Genomic DNA, 18,795 nt, shown 5'->3' with positions numbered 1-18,795 from the left:
CTTTAAGTGTTAAGTTGTCTACTTTATAAATGTTAACTTATCTACTTTATAAGTGTTGACTTGCCTACTTTATACGTGTTAACTTGTCTACTTTATAAGTATTAACTCGTCTACTAAATAAGTGTTAACTTATCTACTTTACAAGTGTTAACTTGTCTACTTTATAAGTGTTAACTTGTCTACTTTATAAGTATTAACTTGTCTACTTTATAAGTAATAACTGTTGCCTGTTGTTAACCTTACTGTTGTAAATGCCATGAGTACCTATAAGCGATGCTTGCCAAGTATAGCATGTGTCAATGGTCTACTGGTGCCAGATACAGGCCCGGAACTACAAGTTGGGGATCCGTGACCTACTCACTAAATGACCTACTACAACAAGGTGTTGACCTACTAACTCCATATGCTGACCGACTACCTGAAGCTAATCACCTACTACCTCCATACGTTGACCTAGTTGTAGCTGTTAACCTGCTAGTTGAAGCTGTTGACCTACTACCTCCATACGTTGACCTACTATTTGTAGCTGTTGACCGATTAGTTGAAGCTATTGACCTACTAGTTGAAGCTGTTTATCTATCAGTTGAAGCTGTTGACCTACTAGTCGTAGCTGTTGACCTACGAGTTAAAGCTGTTGATCCATCACTTGAAGCTGTTGACCTACTAGTTGAAGCTGTTGATCTATCAGTTGAAGCTGTGACCTACTCGTTGAAGCTGTTAGTCACCCTACTGCAGTTAAAAAAAGTTTAGTTACGTGTCTTTTGAATGAAGCTCGCCTAGAAATCAGTTACAGCTTTTGAGTTAACCCGGATGTAAAAGATGTCACCATACTGGCTTGGGGGGGGGGGGGGGGAGGAGAGACAAGTTCGTGAAGGACGTCACTCACCTATGGACTACAGCATCTTCTATGGTGCTATGGCATGTGGCGTAGAAAAAGTGAAGTAAAACGTTTTTTGTTGTTGTTTTTTTTTTTTTTAAATTTTTAAGAAAAATAAAAATTATGAAAAAGTTTTGAATTTAGGTTAGTTTAGTGGGGTGGATGTAGCTTTCATGGGGAAGGGGTTGGGTCGGGTTTAATATTTTCACAGCGTGTGTGTTAAAAAATGGTTAAAATTTCATGACGTCATTGACGACTAACCCGTTTCCATTGTCGTCGATGTAAAAATTAAGGCTAGAGAAACTTTAGCTAAATATAGGGAAAAAAACAGTCTTCATGTCATGAACTAAAACTTATGACTGTGAAAATGTGACGAATGACTGCAACTAATTAAAGTAAAAATTTCCCTTTTCAAACCTGACGGTCTATAGAGCAAGTGAAGTAGAGTTCACTTGTTTCTGTGACCTCGGCAAATGAAGAGATAGTGTGGTCATCAATATGCCCAGCCACCTTTGCTTTCCCTAAAGTGATTTAGGTACCCATCAGAGTTGGGTGGACTCAGGGACGGTCTACTGACTTGAACTTGAACCCGGATTCGAACTCCCTCCCTAGCAGATGATAACTTGTGACAGCTTCCTGTTATGGCAAAGTGACTCAAAGCTGATATGTTATCTCAGATTTTAAAGTCCAAGTATTTAACATCCTTCTTGCTGATGAATACGACACAAAGGTCAAGGCCAAGGGCATCACCCCCCCCCTCCACCAAACATCACACGCCCCTGGCTCAATATCCTCCATGTAATTACACCCCTATTTATAATACATGAGGCAGATGAAGTAGAGTTGATCTGCTTCAGAGACCTAACGTGAGCTGGGGGTGGACACAGTGACATTCTACTATACACCTTATATATATACATATTATATTTAACCTATCCGTGTCTATCTCTAAATGAAGGGAGATAATTAACAAGGATGTTCTACTATAGATCTAGTTATTTTAATCGGCAAGGGTCATAACAGATCATTGGAAGGGGGGGGGGGGGGGGGTGAGGTGAAATACGGGGGGGGGGGGGGGGTTTGATATGTCTTGTGGGGGACCCGGTTGATTGTTTTTATTACTGGGTTTACGTATGTGTATACATGGGGGTTTTGCGTGTGTGTTTGAATTTATGTTTTGATATCTTGTATTTGTGTGTGTGTTTTAACTGAATTGGTACGTCTATGTTTGTTTGCTTGTGTGTCCTTGCGTCTGTGTTCTTGACTTGAGCGTCTGTGTTCTTGACTTGAGCGTCTGTGTGTGAATGTTGTCGTGGGTGTACACACTTAGTCAATTCGGCAACCCTTCCGTCAGTAGCCGCACCTAAACGCACCCCCCCCCCCCACTCTTTCGCTACGTCGGCCCTGGTATTAGCTTCCAGTCATAGATTTCGACATAAGTAACAAGCAGTGGCGTAGGCAAAGGATGTTGGGAGGGCTAGAACACCCCCATGACTCCCATTAAAGCTAGAAATGACAACTTACCCACGTTGTAGTATGTATGCTTAATTCTTCAAAATTTAGAATAACATAATATACATGTATATATATATATATATATATATATATATATATATATATATATATATATATATGTGTGTGTGTGTGTGTATGTGTAGGCGTATATTCAATTTATTTAATTTTTTAACAACCCCTCTTTCCGCCTCCTCCCCCCCCCCCCCCCCCACACACACACACCCTTATACTGCCTGGTCCTACCTAGGCTACTCCACCACGCATACAGTACGTTAACTAGCACAAGATTCCTGCTTTGTCCGTGGTTCTATTTAACATCTAAAGCCTCCAACCGTCATCGTATAGCTGCTCATAGACCGTATCACACAGGATCGCTATACAGAAATTCGGGTAAGATTTTTTTTCCCCATTTAACTTGTTGCAATGGGACTCAGTCTGGAATAGGTAAGTAACTATCACATTAACATGGTTGTGGATTTTTAATTTGGGTTAGGACAGTGTATACACTGTATTGTTTGTTAGATTCATCTTTTTTTTTTTAAACTGTGTAATTCATTTTGTATAATGGATCTTTGTTGGACTGTGAATTCAGCTTTATTCAGGGGCGGAACTACCATGCCGCCAGACCCCGCAATGGGGGGGGGGGGGTGTGGCAGGACTTTAGGGGGCCCAATTCCGACCAAAAAACAATGCATTTAGTTTTCATTTAATTTTCATAAATAATGTTTTTGTTCACCATGATAGTGGTTTTGTAAAAAAAAAAAAAAAAAAAAAAAAAAAAATTAAAAAGATCTACTGTAGCAGTAATTGTTCTACAGTAACTAACACACACTGTTACGTAGGAAAATATTTTTAAAATCTACACGAACTGTAGTTTGAAAGATAGGCAAACTCTCTGACTACTTCCATGACTTACTGCCCTTCTTTAAAATTGGGGTGCCAATAAAGTTCATTTGAATAGTTTTGTACTATGTAAATTAAAAAGCAATTGATTCTCTTATTTAATTTTTAATTATATCATACTATAGAATTGTATAGATATAAAAATCAATATATTCAAAATTAATAATATAAATATAAAAAATCATACAAATAAACATAACGCGAGAAACCATTGCACAAATCAAGCTTGCGAGTTTATATACCTTTTTCCTGCCTTCTTTTATAATCGGATATTTTTACTTAGTTTCAGTAAACATATAGGCCCTATCAGCCATAAAAAAAAATAAGTAATTGAAAATGAGTGGCTACCCAACCCTTCGTCCTGAGCCAAATTCAAGCAAAGTTATTGATCTACCTCAGCGGTCGGCAACCTTTTCAGCCGGAAGAGCCAAAAGTTACAATTTACAACATTGCCCGGTTTTTAAAGAGTTATATGTCAATAGTATATTTGTTTAGTATATATATAATCCTAAACAAATATATAAATAATTTAAAATAAATAGCTTTGAATATATGAGATAATCTCATTTGATTTTGTGTTGAGAGGATCTACTATGTAAGTCAGAGTACTTGCATTTGTTTTGAATAACTCAAATTCAAATCTCTCACTGAAAACACCCTTCACTCTGTTTATATTAATGCTGAAGTGATTGAATAGTAGCATTGGTTTCATAAGGATATTTTTTTTTCAGATTTTTCGCAATTAAGTAATTTACAGCTCACCATGTCATGTATTCAACAAAAAAAGTTTTTTTTTTCGAAACAAACCACTTCTTCAATAGGCTAGATCAGGGGTCTCCAAACTTTTCAGTCCGAGGGCCACATTAACCATTAAATTTCAATTCGGGGACCAGTTTCTTCCAGGTATGTCTTTGATTTTTCTGGGCAAAGTTCCTCAGCCATCACCAACCAACGTTTTTTTTTTCCGTGGACAAAAAGATCTCCGCGGGCCGGATGAGAGGACATCTCAGAGGACAACGCGGGCCGTAGTTTGGAGACCCCTGGGCTAGATTTTGCTTTCAGTTTTACACTTAACTGGTTTAGTTTCTTTGTGATATCCACTATGAAGTTGAATGTTTCAATCCGGAATGGACAATGTAATAGGAAGTACATTGAAGTACATTGAAAATAGGGAGTAACTAAATATTGTAATATAATAGTGACGTTTATTGTTTATATCTATTGTTATATCGTTTATTACCGAGTGTTGCAGACTTATATTTTTATGAGTTTTGGAAATAAAATAATTATTAATATTTGTGCATGGAACTGAAGAGCCGCAACCGGACACCAAAAGAGCCACATGCGGCTCGCGAGCCGCAGGTTGCCGACCCCTGATCTACCTAAAGGCCCTTATGGAGTACCAGATGCAATGATATATGGGCTTCAGGCCAGTAGAGCAAGTGCAGGACTTCAAACTGTTCATCCTCTACAAGCTTCAGAAGAAAATTGGAAAGAACACCAGTTGAAAATGGATTTTGCTATGTTAAGGAATTCTCAAGGTATCCATGCACCACTTAAACTTCAAATGGAGCACTACTCATCTTCAATGATGCAGCGCAGAGGCGTAGCGACCCTTCCCGGCGCCCGGGGACAAACTTTTCGATTTGCACCCCCCGCTTTGAGATCAATACACCGCTGATTATTTTGAAAGTATGTTCTAGTATTGATTTGTTATGAAAAAAGATTACAGAAAGGTGAAAGTTATAAAGATTGGTCAATACCAAACAAGCTGTTACTCTCATTGTAATGTGAACTCTATATGGTATTGATGACAATGCATGTTTGTGAAAATAATCTGTTGTAACTGATTTCAGTGCAGAATAAAATGTGTTTTACAAGCATGCAAAAAAAAATAAAATAAAATAAAATGAAATAAAATAAAATAAAATGAAAAATTGACATCAAAAAATAAAAATCTATTTAAACAATTATAAAACACGATAATTTTAGGCCGGGAATGAGTTTTGTACATATTTATGTCAAGCAAACACCACACTCAATACACACTACATCGCACTGATTACACCACACTGACTACACACTACCCCACACTGACTACATCACACTGACTACACACTACCCCACACTGACTACATCACACTGACTACACACTACACCACACTGACTACACACCACACCACACAGACTACACACTACATCACACTGACTACACACCACATCACACTGACTACACACTACACCACACTGACTACACACTACACCACACTGACTACACACTATACCACACTGACTACACACTACACCACACTGACTACACACTATACCACACTGACTACACACTACACCACACTGACTGCACACTACACCACACTGACTACACACTACACCACACTGACTACACACTACACCACACTGACTACACACTACACCACACTGACTACACACTACACCACACTGAGTGCACATTACCCCACACTGACTACATCACACTGACTACACACTATCCCACACTGACTACACACTACACCAGACTGACTACACACTATCCCACACTGACTACACACTACACCACACTGAGTACACATTACCTCACACTGACTACACACTACACCACACTGACTACACACTACACCACACTGAGTACACACTACACCACACTGACTACACACTACACCACACTGACTACACACTACACCACACTGACTACACACTATCCCACACTGACTACACACTACACCACACTGAGTACACATTACCCCACACTGACTACACACTACACCACACTGACTACACACTACACCACACTGAGTACACACTACCCCACACTGACTACACACTACACCAGACTGACTACACACTACACCACACTGACTACACACTACACCACACTGACTACACACTACACCACACTGAGTGCACATTACCCCACACTGACTACACACTACACCACACTGAGTGCACATTACCCCACACTGACTACATCACACTGACTACACACTGACTACACACTACCCCACACTGACTACATACTACCCCACACTTACTACACACTACCCCCCACTGACTACACACTACACCACACTGACTACACACTACACCACACTGACTACACACTACACCACACTGAGTGCACATTACCCCACACTGACTACATCACACTGACTACACACTACACCACACTGAGTGCACATTACCCCACACTGACTACACCACACTGACTACACACTACACCACACTGACTACACACTACCCCACACTGACTACACACTACCCCACACTTACTACACACTACCCCCCACTGACTACACACTACACCACACTGACTACACACTACACCACACTGACTACACACTACACCACACTGACTACACACTACACCACACTAATTACACACTACCCCACACTAACTACACACTACACCACACTAACTACACACTACCCCACACTAACTACACACTACCCCACACTGACTACACACTACACTACACTAAGTACAGACTACAGACTACACGCTGCTGAGAGGGGTGCCACTTGATTTTAGCAGTTCTTGGTTTACTATAGAATCTGTCAAACCCCATGGAGACTATCTACCTATCGTCTAGCTTTATAAAGTCTACGGAGCGTGTCATCTAACACTTCACTTCATGGACCGTAGAATCATTGGACCATCTAGTCTAACACTGTAGGGTCTATGGTCCTTTTAGTTTAACTTCATAGAATCTATGTGCCATTATGATGGGCCATAGAAATCTATGAACTGTATAGCTATTCGTCATAAAACATGTGAAGTTCACATTAAGGACCAAAACTTAATGTCAAAGAAATAGCGGATGATAGATTGAATAAACCATTGTGTCAATGGGACAATAGCGACCGGCATAGCTCTCGGTTGCTGATCCGAAAAGTCCCAAATTCGAGCCCCCTGATGAGGCTCGATAGCTGAGGACAGCTGCTCTTCTAGGAGAGAAAAGAATCTCCGAAATCTTGATTGGACAAAGTGAGTTAATTTACAAAGAAAAGCAGGCCTATATGGCTCATAAAAAGTTGACAATACTAAATTGTGTTGGTGGAAATCTCAATTAACATTAGAATAGGGCTGGTAAGTAGGTCACCAACCAGTTCTATGGCTCAATAAAATCTGCATAAGCTGGTTGGTGACCTACTTACAAGAGCTATTAGGATTGAAGAAAAAGAAGACCCATCGTCAAAGATAGACGGAAGTAGCCTACGGAAAGTCATGTGGCTAGCGCCTGGCAACAATATGTTGGAAGGAAATGCTCAATTTTTAACCCTGTTGCGGTCAGCATTATAGTTTCAAATCTGCCGGTCCATGGGGCAAGTGAAGTAGAGTTCACCTACGCTTATTAAGTGATACTGTGGTAAGCACTATGCCCTGCCGCATTTACTTTCCATGACGAGAGTTTGATACCAATTTGAGCTGGGTGGACCCAGGGACGTTCTACTGATTTGGACTTGAACTCGAGACTTGCAGGTTAGCAGTCTAGCGCTCTACTGTTAGACCACGGCACCCCTAAAGCTCATGGTAGCTTATTCATAAAGAGTTCACGCTCGTACGGATGAGGCTCGTCAGCTTAACTAATCTAGGAGAGACAACTCCCAAATCCAACAGGAGTGAAGCGTAGCTACCGTAAAGCTAGCGTAAGCAAGGCATAGGGGCCCAAGGCAAATAGGGGCCCTTTTTCGAAATTTTGAGGGGGGGGGGGTGCAAATCGAAAGTTTGTCCCCGGTCGCCGGGTAGGGTCGCTACGCCTCTGAGGGGGCCCAATAACACTTTTTGCATAGGGGCCCAAAAATCCTAGCTACGCCACTGAGGTGCATCCATCGTCTCCTGACTAAAGCCGTACAAGCGACCTGGCCCAATAGTTTTATTTGAGCCGGCTGTGTTCAAAGATAAAAGATAAAAAAGAGACAGATACAGAGATATTAAAAGATATAGCGCCTGATAGACATAACCGGCATAATTCGTCTCGTTTTACCCTCGTATTGTATAATATGCCCCCTCTTGTGCACTGGAGGGGGAAGGGGGGAGGGGGGCAGCTACTTCTCTCGACTTAACGGTGTCAAGTTTAAAGAAGTAAAAAAAAACGACACTGTCACAGGTAAAACAAAAGCTCTATTTAAAAGTCTCGCGAGTGTAAGACGGCATTACGACATCACGTTTTCTTACGAAATAAGGTAAAATTTAGCATTCTGTATTAATTTAATTTATCCAACTCGTTCTGTTAAAGCCTTACACCCCCCTTCCCCCACTCCTCCCCCCCCCCCGCCCAAACTGAGATTTCACAATTGTATCCTAGAGTGGGCTATGCTTCTTGTCAACGGGGTCACCTCACAGGTAAAGGAATACCTACCTGTTAATTAATAAATAGATACTATACATTTTACGGCTTAATTATCTTGTTTACCTAGCCCAGGTGTTTCGAAACGTGAATAATTTTTTTTTTAAAATATAATTTGGACAGTAATTTATAATATAATATTATATAAAACAACTGCAATTAAACTGGAGTCTAGATAAAGTTACATAGAATCTCATTTTAATAAAACTGGTATATACGTCATTTAAGCCAATATGAATAAGTTCTGTGTTTAAAAAGAAAAAAAATCTGTGTCATTCTCGCGAGACGCGAACAGCGGGCCGCCTTATCACAGGTAGAATAGAAACATTCAGTCGGAGTGGGACGTTGTTGTTGGGTTGTCAGGTTGGTAGGCTGGGCTGGCTTAGTTTGTAGGGGTTGTCACACGTGTATTCATTCATGTCGAGTGTCAGGAGTTAGAAGCAACTTTATTTAGGTAAGTGTAGCTAGTTTACACACACACACACACACACACACATATATATATATATATATATATATATATATATATATATATATAGGCCAATATATATATATATATATATATATATATATATGTATATATATATATATATGTATATGTATATATATATATATATATATATATATATATATATATATATATATATATAAAAGACCAATATGCTTTTATAGACATATATGTCTCTTTTCTCCTTCCCTCTCTATCTCTCTCAAAAATGTTATGCCCCCACCACCGTCCTCAACAATTTCATGCCCCCCATCCCCCAAAATGTCATGCCCCCACCCAATCCCCAACAATTTTATGCCCCCCACCCCCATCCCCCAAAATGTTATGCCCCCACAATTTCTTTCCCTCATTCTGTCTCAAATAAGACCCCCTTTCCCCCACAACACCATCCTCCTTACCACTTTAATATATGACAGTCCTCATCCTTAGAACTGTGTTTATCTACACTGGTTGGGTCATTAATTAATTTTATTTCATTAAATGGTTAAACCTGGTTAACCTTTCACAATCATTGTTAAATTTTGGATAATCCCGGTTAAACTTTTGATAATCCTGGTTAAACTTTGGATAATCCTGGTTTAACTTTGTATAATCCTGGTTAAACTTTGGATAATCCCGGTTAAACTTTGTATAATCCTGGTTAAACTTTGGATAATCCTGGTTAAACTTTGGATAATCCCGGTTAAACTTTGTATAATCCTGGTTAAACTTTGGATAATCCTGGTTAAACTTTAGATAACCCTGGTTAAACTTTGGATAATCCTGGTTAAACTTTAGATAATCCTGGTTAAACTTTGGATAATCCGGGTTAAGTTTTGGATAAACCTGGTTAAACTTTGGATAATCCGGATTTAACTTTGGATAATCCTAATTAAACTTTGGATAATCCGGATTTAACTTTGGATAATCCTTGTTAAACCTTAGATAATCCTTGTTAAACTTTGAATAATCCTTGTTAAACCTTTCACAATCCTAGTTAAACTTTGCACCACTCTGGTTAAACTTTTATTACTTTTAATAAGTCTGGTTAAACCTTGCACAATCATGGTCAAACCTTTCACAATCCTGGTTAAATCTTGTACAATCCTAATCAAACATACAGAATACAATCTCGTACAAAATCCCCAATCCCCTTTCACAAAGCCACACCGCGCCTTAAACATCTCTGCCTTAGGTTAAGTTCAATTCTTTGACACTTTAATTTTTTATATTGACACTAGCGTACAAGTGTTATCTGTTTTACTTAAAGTTACTTTGATGGCCTGTGTCATTGGTTATCGCCCATGTTTGCCTGATTACTAGAAAAACTTTGTCCACAATGTATGACATTTTTTTTCTAACACGTTATCAACAGCTGTTCTACGTGAAATATAAGTTTCTTAAAGAATTGACATTGGATAACACATTTTGGTCATAGACAGAATCACCGTATCGCAGTAAAAAAAAAAAGAATAGAAATATTTAGTTAATAATAGCGCTCTTTTAAAAGCATTTTGTTTTTCTAAAGAAATTTAAGAGATTGCATTTCAAAACTTAAAAAAAACACATTTTAAACTTTGGTTTAACTCATGAACAAAGGCATTTTAAAAACATTTTTAAAAATACGTTAACATAGATTTATCAGTTATAATGACTGTTTTTTTTAAATAAATTATATTTAATTAGCTAATTCAATAGCTCACATAACGATTTGGCCTAGAGGTAGAGCCCTAGACTACTAACTCGAAAGTCACGAGTTCCAATCCGGGTTTAAGTCAGTAAAATTCACCAAGTTCTGTTGTAAGTTCTAAAGTTTTTAATTACAAATATTAACGAGCCTACGATAAGTATATCTACGTTTTATGTTCGTTATATAATTTAAATATAGCTAAAGCTTTTGCATCTATATTTGTAAATCATTGTTTTTATAGTCGGATTAGCAATATGTAGTTCTTCCTCATTTCTCAAAATGACAACATAATGTGTATGCATATGGGACGGCATGGTCGAATGGTAGAACGATTGTCTGCTTACCCGAAGGTCTAGAGTTCGAATCTCAGTATAGGACGTCCCTGAGTCGACCCAGCTGTATCTGAATGTAAAACAAACGAGTATCTTGATAAGTTGGAAAGTAGCGGGCATTTACTTTAGTATAGTAAAATATTACAATCACCATTCACTGGGGCCGGCGTGGTCGAGTCGGTAAAGCTTATGACTGCAAAACCAAAAAGTCTCGAGTTCGAGCCCTCGGGCAGATGAGGCTCGTTAGCTGGGGACGGCCACTCTTCTAGGAGAGACAATTCCAAAATCAAACAACTGCTGCCTTGTAGTTTGTACTTGGTTTGGACAAAGGCAATGGAAGCAAATCCAAAAATAAAAGCAGGCTGAAATCGGAGTCAATGGCCTCAATGGTGCATAACCAGTTGACACTTATCCAATTGTGATGGTGGCGTGTTCGCGTCGGCAAAAAGTTCGAAAAAAGTCTCGAGTTTAAACCCTCTGGCAGATAAGGCTCGATCCCTTCCAACACTAAAAATTATAAAGCACTAAAAATTAAGAACGAAGAAGAAGAAGAAAACTGATATATTTGTAAGCAGAGACTAAAACAACGCCTTAAATGCATGATTTATTTCAAAGTAATCGTAATAATCTAGACCACCATGCCTTATGTTTTCTATATGTTCTTTATACGATAGAATAACAACTCAGTAATGAGTGTTGCGGCTCTGCTACTAGGTGCACTTAAAGGTTAAATTAACAGCCGTGTACAGTGATACAAAGGTGTTCTACCACAGGTAGGGTCAAAACATTTCGGTGGAAGAATGCATGAAATGAATCTTATATACAGGACAATGTAGTTTCAGGCGCAGAGCGCTAGATCTAAATCTATAAATAGAAAACTATTAAGGCTAAAAATGCGATTACATATCTTACATTCAACGCGGGATATTATATTGTTCCTTTGTGAAGTTTTACATTACACAAAAATTTTTTAACAGGCAATGACGATTGCGTTAGGTGTTGGATGTGTATAAAAAGCTAAGGAGTGATTTCAAGTATATGACTCTACGGGGAGCCAGTATAGTATAGTCGTATATGTATAATATATATAGGTATATATATATATATATATATATATATATATATATATATATATATATATATATATATATATACCTATATATATATATATATATATAGATGTATATATATATATATATATATATATATATATATATATATATATATATATATATATATATATATATATATATATATATATATATATATACACTAGTACGGTATTTAAGTTGCTTATGTTTTATATATACATCTATATATAGCATGGGCAACTTTAATACATTTAATACCTTTATATATATATATATATATATATATATATATATATATATATATATATATATATATATATATATATATATATAAACAATAAGCGTAATTTACTTGTTTATATGTATATATACATGTGTACGTAATTATGCATATATGTATATCTACATCATATATATATATATATATATATATATATATATATATATACTGTATAACTTTGTATAGGCGGAGGGGTGAATGAACTGGGACTAAGCACCTGGCTATAGATCTTTGAATCTCAGCCTTATTTAAATTACAGAGCTTGGGACCTGAAATCAATCTTCACACATTTGACGTCTGCTGTTTCTGTCTTCTGCTGAGCAGCTACCCAGGTAATCTAACACCTGTCTGCGCATGTCACAGTCTGGAGAAGGGGGGGGGGGGCACTTGTCTCCTGACGTTAATTCTAAGGGCTGTTTGTTAAACTGCACGACGGACAAGAGAGAGACTTAAGCTGGTGAACATAGTTTTGTGATTTGAATTGTGTTTTTCAAGAAAGCAAAACAATTTCTATTCAAATTAGATTGGACAGCCATTTTAAATGATTTATGTGAGATACATTTTTCACTTTAATATGAAATTAATACTTTTTTCGCCGTGGATTCAGTTTATAATAGGATACTTGAATAATTTAAAAAGAAGCAATACACCTTACAGGTAGTAGAAAAATATGTACAATATAATTGTTACTTATGGTGTCCACACATTTAATGTCTAACGTAGACTTTTTGAGGTTTATTTGAATGTACTCAAAAAATAAATAATGTATAAGTGAATGCAGGAAAGGAAATTTTACAAGCTATTAAACCTTAAGAAATATTCGTAGATATAAGGTAACAAATGAACGTCTTAAGTACTCCTCCCAGACTTGAGTCCGTAGAACGTCCCTGAGTCCACCCAGCTTTGATTAGTACCTGACTTAGTGCTGACCATACGACATGATACCTTCATATATCGGGGAACTCTTCCTCACCTGCACCATGGGCAGCTGATTTTTCATTTGACGAATAATAAAATAAGTTAAACCAGCCCTTCATTTTATACGTCTGACCATACAACTAACGTTTCCGACAGTAAATAGTGACCCCTATCCCATTTCACGATAAAATAAAATCTTACGTGAATGTTGGTCAAATAGTATGTACTCACTATCTCTATCTCGTTCGTGTTGTACAACCCAATTACATTTTATTGATAAGACAATATATACTTTATGTAATATTTCAGTAATAAAGTTGACACATTAATTAATTAAATCACAATCTTTTTTTCTTTTTTTTCGTTCTTATTTTTAAAATCGCTTTTTGTTGCAGATAACATAAACGTGGATTATAGTGTGAATAGATTAGATAAAAGTGGATTATAGTGTGAACAGATTAGATAAAAGTGGATTATAGTGTGAACAGATTAGATAAAAAGTAAAATATTGTGTTAACAAATTAAACTGGATTAGTTTGTTACAAATCTGATAAAAGTGGATTATTGTGTGAACAGATTAAAGTGGATTATTTTGTTACAAATCTGATAAAAGTGGATTATTGTGTGAACAGATTAAAGTGGATTATTTTGTTACAAATCTGATAAAAGTGGATTATTGTTGTGACAGTGAACACTACAATCCATGCCCTCTAGGTAAGTCATAACAGATAAGACTCACATATAACATACTAAAGGCTCATTACTAGCTAACCAATAAAATATACATAAAAATTCAAACTAATATATATATATATATATATATATATATATATATATATATATATATATATATATATATATATATATAGATAGATAGATAGATATAGATGTAAATGCAGATGTAGATGAAGATGCAGATGTTGATGTCGATGTTGATGTTGATGCAGATGCAGAGATACAGATATAGATGTAGGCGTAGGCACAGAGACAGATACAGATATGGATATACACTATTCACTATATATGTATATATATATATATATATATATATATATATATATATATATATATATATATATATATATATATATATATATATATACATTTACAAACAACTTGGAAATAAAGCCCTCGATATAAACTTGCTGGAAGAAACTTTTCCTATTAGGTCAAAGTGACCCTTCACGCATGAATGATTACGCCGTGTAAACACCTCATTCATGTCCAATTGCTGTTTAAACATTCCCCTCTACCTGAAATTTTTTCACAATCTCGCCCCGACGATTTCAGTTTCCGATAACTAAGCTCTGGAATCACCGTCTGTTTGCCTACTAGGGTCAAGTAAAGGTCAGAGTCACTAAAGCACTGAGCCTAGTTCTGCTGGGTCATTAAATATCCTTCTGCTAATCGCTTTCATTGAGGTCGGATTTCGGATTTCAATACAAAAAATTATTGAGCGTTTGGGCCGTAGCTTTATGTTATTGAGAATTAACTGATAGGGACAGCAACTCTACTAAGAGAGACAACTCTAAAATCAAACAACTGCTGCCTTGTAGTTTGTTCTTGGTTGGACAAAGGCTATGGAAGCAAATCCAAAAAGAAAAGCAGGCTGAAATCGGAGCCAACGGCCTATATGGCGCATTGACACGTAATACTTAACTGTGTTGTAGGGAATATTTTCCAACACTAAAATTAAGAACGAAGATGAAGGGAAGAATTGATTTTTATGTCCGTGTTTTTGTTCAAAGAACACCCTATTTCTTATTGATTCTGTTTGCTTTTTTTATTGGTAAAAATATGAAAATTTAGTGTCACCGAGGTACACAAAGCTGTTTGATGAGCTGTGTGATCTACGCGATCTAGGGGGAGGGGGGACGGGGGACGACAATATAAACTTTATATAGGGGAGAGGTTCTCAAAATTTGTTATCGCGTTCTTTTGATATAGAAGATAATAGGGTCGTCCATAAATGACGTCACACTAGTAGGGGGAGGAGGGTTCCTTATTTTTGTGACGGTGTGTGGTGAGGGGGAGGTGGGGTGGTTCAGATGGTATGACGTCACACTTTTGCATCATAAAAAAAGCACTGTTAGAAAACGAATTTTAGACGTTATTTCGCGTTTTAGAAAACTGTTTTAATAAATTGTAATAGGAATTGATTAAAATACTCTATGTTGACGGAGTTCAGACATGATTTTGGAAAAATAACGTATTTTAAGAAAAATTCAGCTACAAATTTTAGGGTGGTTGTAGGCTGAGGTGTAACGTCATTTTAGGGGGGGGGGGGTCTGGCTTTTTGTGACGATATGTGACGCAGGGGAGGGGGAGGTAAAAATCGTCAAAAAAAACCGTGACGTCATTTATGAATAACCCATAAAAAGTGGGACATCGATTTTGCCACTCCATAAAAATTTAGTTTTTCCTCTTTTATCTTTCTAGAATCCCAAACTTTTCCAATCACGTATATAAGAAATTGTTTAAAGGTTTGACGGAGTCTTAAAGACTCTGGTTAGTAAATATAGACGTTTATTACGCACAGTGTATTATACACAGTGTTTCTTCCGGGCATCTATCATTTTTTCTTGGAAGGGGGGGGGGGGTACGAAAACCGTCTACAGCCCCCCCCCCCCTCTTGAACGAAATATAATTTATATAGAAAATATATTTTTTACCAGTGTTCGCCCCCCTCCCCCGAAAATTTCAAGTGACCACCCACCCTCACCCCCTGGAGAAAAACGTCTAAAAGAAAGACTGGTTATTTTGTTGTGGAGATGTGGAACAGCGATGGTGAGAAGTGAGGTAGTCATGATATTAAGTAAAAACACGAACTGGATAGAAGTTTCAATAAATAAAGTATAAGCTAAGTACTTAATTGTAAAGATCAGAAGGTATTTCATTGAAATGACAACGTTATGAGTCCTAATAAATATAGGGTTGGAAGGTTGGGGAAAGGGGGGGGGGGAATTGTACCTCATTGAAATGTGGTGTACTTTTGACACGGGGGTGTTACCATAAATGTTGTAGAGTTTCCTTTAGTACTTGCAGTAAACTAACGAACTCACGACATTCAAACCATCACTTCACTGTTCTAACCGCTATACCACGCCATACTCTTAATACAAGAAAATCCACTTTGCAAAATGTTTTTTTTTTAAATTAATTAAATGTTAAGTACATGTTGATGAAAATATTAATATTCTGCGTTTTTATGGTTGTTAAATTCTTTACTCTTTGCTTACGTATTTCCTTCTGATGTCTCCAGCTACATTATTACCGCCCCTTTGTTATTTTTTTTTAAATGCTAACAGGAAAGATTTAATACGAAATAATTCAAGGGACGCCATTCGGCATAAATTTACACACTGCTAAAGCGTTGATAAAAATAAAATCTCGCCACTCGTGTTTTGCATAAGCCTGCATAAGAGAAGGCCATAATCTTATTATCTTAAATTATAATAATTAATGAGTTAGCCAAGGAATTATCACGAATTTTTTTTTTAAATTTAAAACATTAAATATATTTTTCTAGACTAAATTATGTTTTTATAATAGTGTTTATGTAAATTGGATTAATAGCCTTCGTGAAATAGAGTCATGCAAGTTTGTCAAGATATGTGACGTCATGTGTGGATTCTTCTTAAGATAGCCGTAGGCCTTGATAATATATTGTTCATTTTTAACAGAGATGTTTGCATACATTTTAATCAACTTTTAATACCTTTCACATGCCAGCTTAAGGCTCGATTAGGTAAGACACGTAATTTAAATTCTAGGAAAATAAAGTCATCAACTATTGTTCTCTGGTAATTATTAGACGCGGGACTGCATGGTCGAATGGTAGAGTTTAAATCCGAGTTCACGTCCACAGACTTCCCTGAGTCCACTCAGCTCTAATGGGTACCTAACTTACATTAGTGAAATGTAAAGCCGGTTGGGCAAAAAGTTGACTACATTGGCCCTTTAAATGCGGAGGTCACAGAAACATGTCTGATTCTTCTTTGTTCTTAATAGGGCTTGTAAGTTGGTTACCAAATTTTCGTTTTCATACTTGCCAGCTAGAGATTTTTTTTAAAAACCAAATGTGAATATTACAAGCTTTTATTTAACTCGCTGTCTGTGTCGTCAGTATAGATCGAAACGCCCGAGCAAAAATTCGGGCACTTCTAACTGACAGATTTGGTTTATATTTGGTACGTGGGTCAAGACATGAAGACAACTCAACGTGAAATTAAATTTGACTTAATTGGTTGCCTGATTAATTTTTTATAGTTATATAAATTGTGGTGTATTATTATATATTTTAAGAAATTTATTTATTATCTATTTTTAGTGCATTATTACATAAAGGCTTGCTATTAAAACGTTTTTTTTATGAATTTTTAAAATTAACAATATGAATCACGTTCACAACAATTGATTTACTTCGAAAAATATTTCTCTCTCCCTGGCTAACGAGACTTGAATTTAAGTGAGAGAGAACGAGAACTTACAAGCTCTATTGTAGTTCCTTTAACGTTAACACAATTAAGTATTACGTGTCAATACATTATGCGCTAAATAAGCCGTTGTCTCCGGTTGCAACCTGCCTTTGTGTTTGGATTTATTTCCCTAGCTTTTGTCCAACCAAGAACACACTACAGATTAATAGATTTTTGGAGTTGTCTCCCCTGCATGGGTTGCTATCGGGCTTGTCTACCTTGAGATCAGGGTTTCTTTCAGAATTTTTTATCTCCGTTAAGGGGGGCGGGGGGGGGGGGGGGGGAGTACTTAAACTTTTCGAGGGGGGGGGGACTAAATTCTCCGGGGGGCGGATTAATTTTCCGGGGGGGGTACTTAAACTTTTTGAGAGGGGGGCTAAATTTTCCGGGGGGCGGATTAATTTTCCGGGGGCGGATTAATTTCCAGGGGGGGGGGGCGGCGGAATCTGGTAAAATTATATATTTTCTATATAAATTCAATTTGCCAGGGTTCTAACTCGAAATGTTTCGGTTTAGCAGCCATGAGCTTTACCGAACCGACCACTCCAACACTAACCGTCTTGTTCAAAAGGAAGTGTTAATAGTTAGGTTCATCGTTATAGTTGTAACATATACAAACGAGCCGACCCGCGGCGTATCATACGCCGCTAACGTCGCTATTTATTTGTTTTATTTTCTACTTTTCAGTAATTCATAATTTGTAAATTCGACAGTACCAATGCTGCCACTGAAAATATTTGCTTTAAAATACTATCATTTGGTCGTTAAGGACGATACCCCCCCCCCCCTCATTTCCCCCAACCCCTACCCTACCCCCCTCACCCCGTGAAAGCAGCCTCCTCTTAATTACCTTCCCTAAGT

The sequence above is a fragment of the Physella acuta genome, unplaced genomic scaffold (genome assembly GCF_028476545.2).
Source record: "Physella acuta isolate Inbredline_101_S28 unplaced genomic scaffold, ASM2847654v3 ptg001968l, whole genome shotgun sequence".
Lineage (NCBI taxonomy): Eukaryota > Metazoa > Mollusca > Gastropoda > Physidae > Physella > Physella acuta.
The sequence above is the reverse complement of the archived record's forward strand: the minus strand, read 5'-3'. Positions refer to the sequence as shown.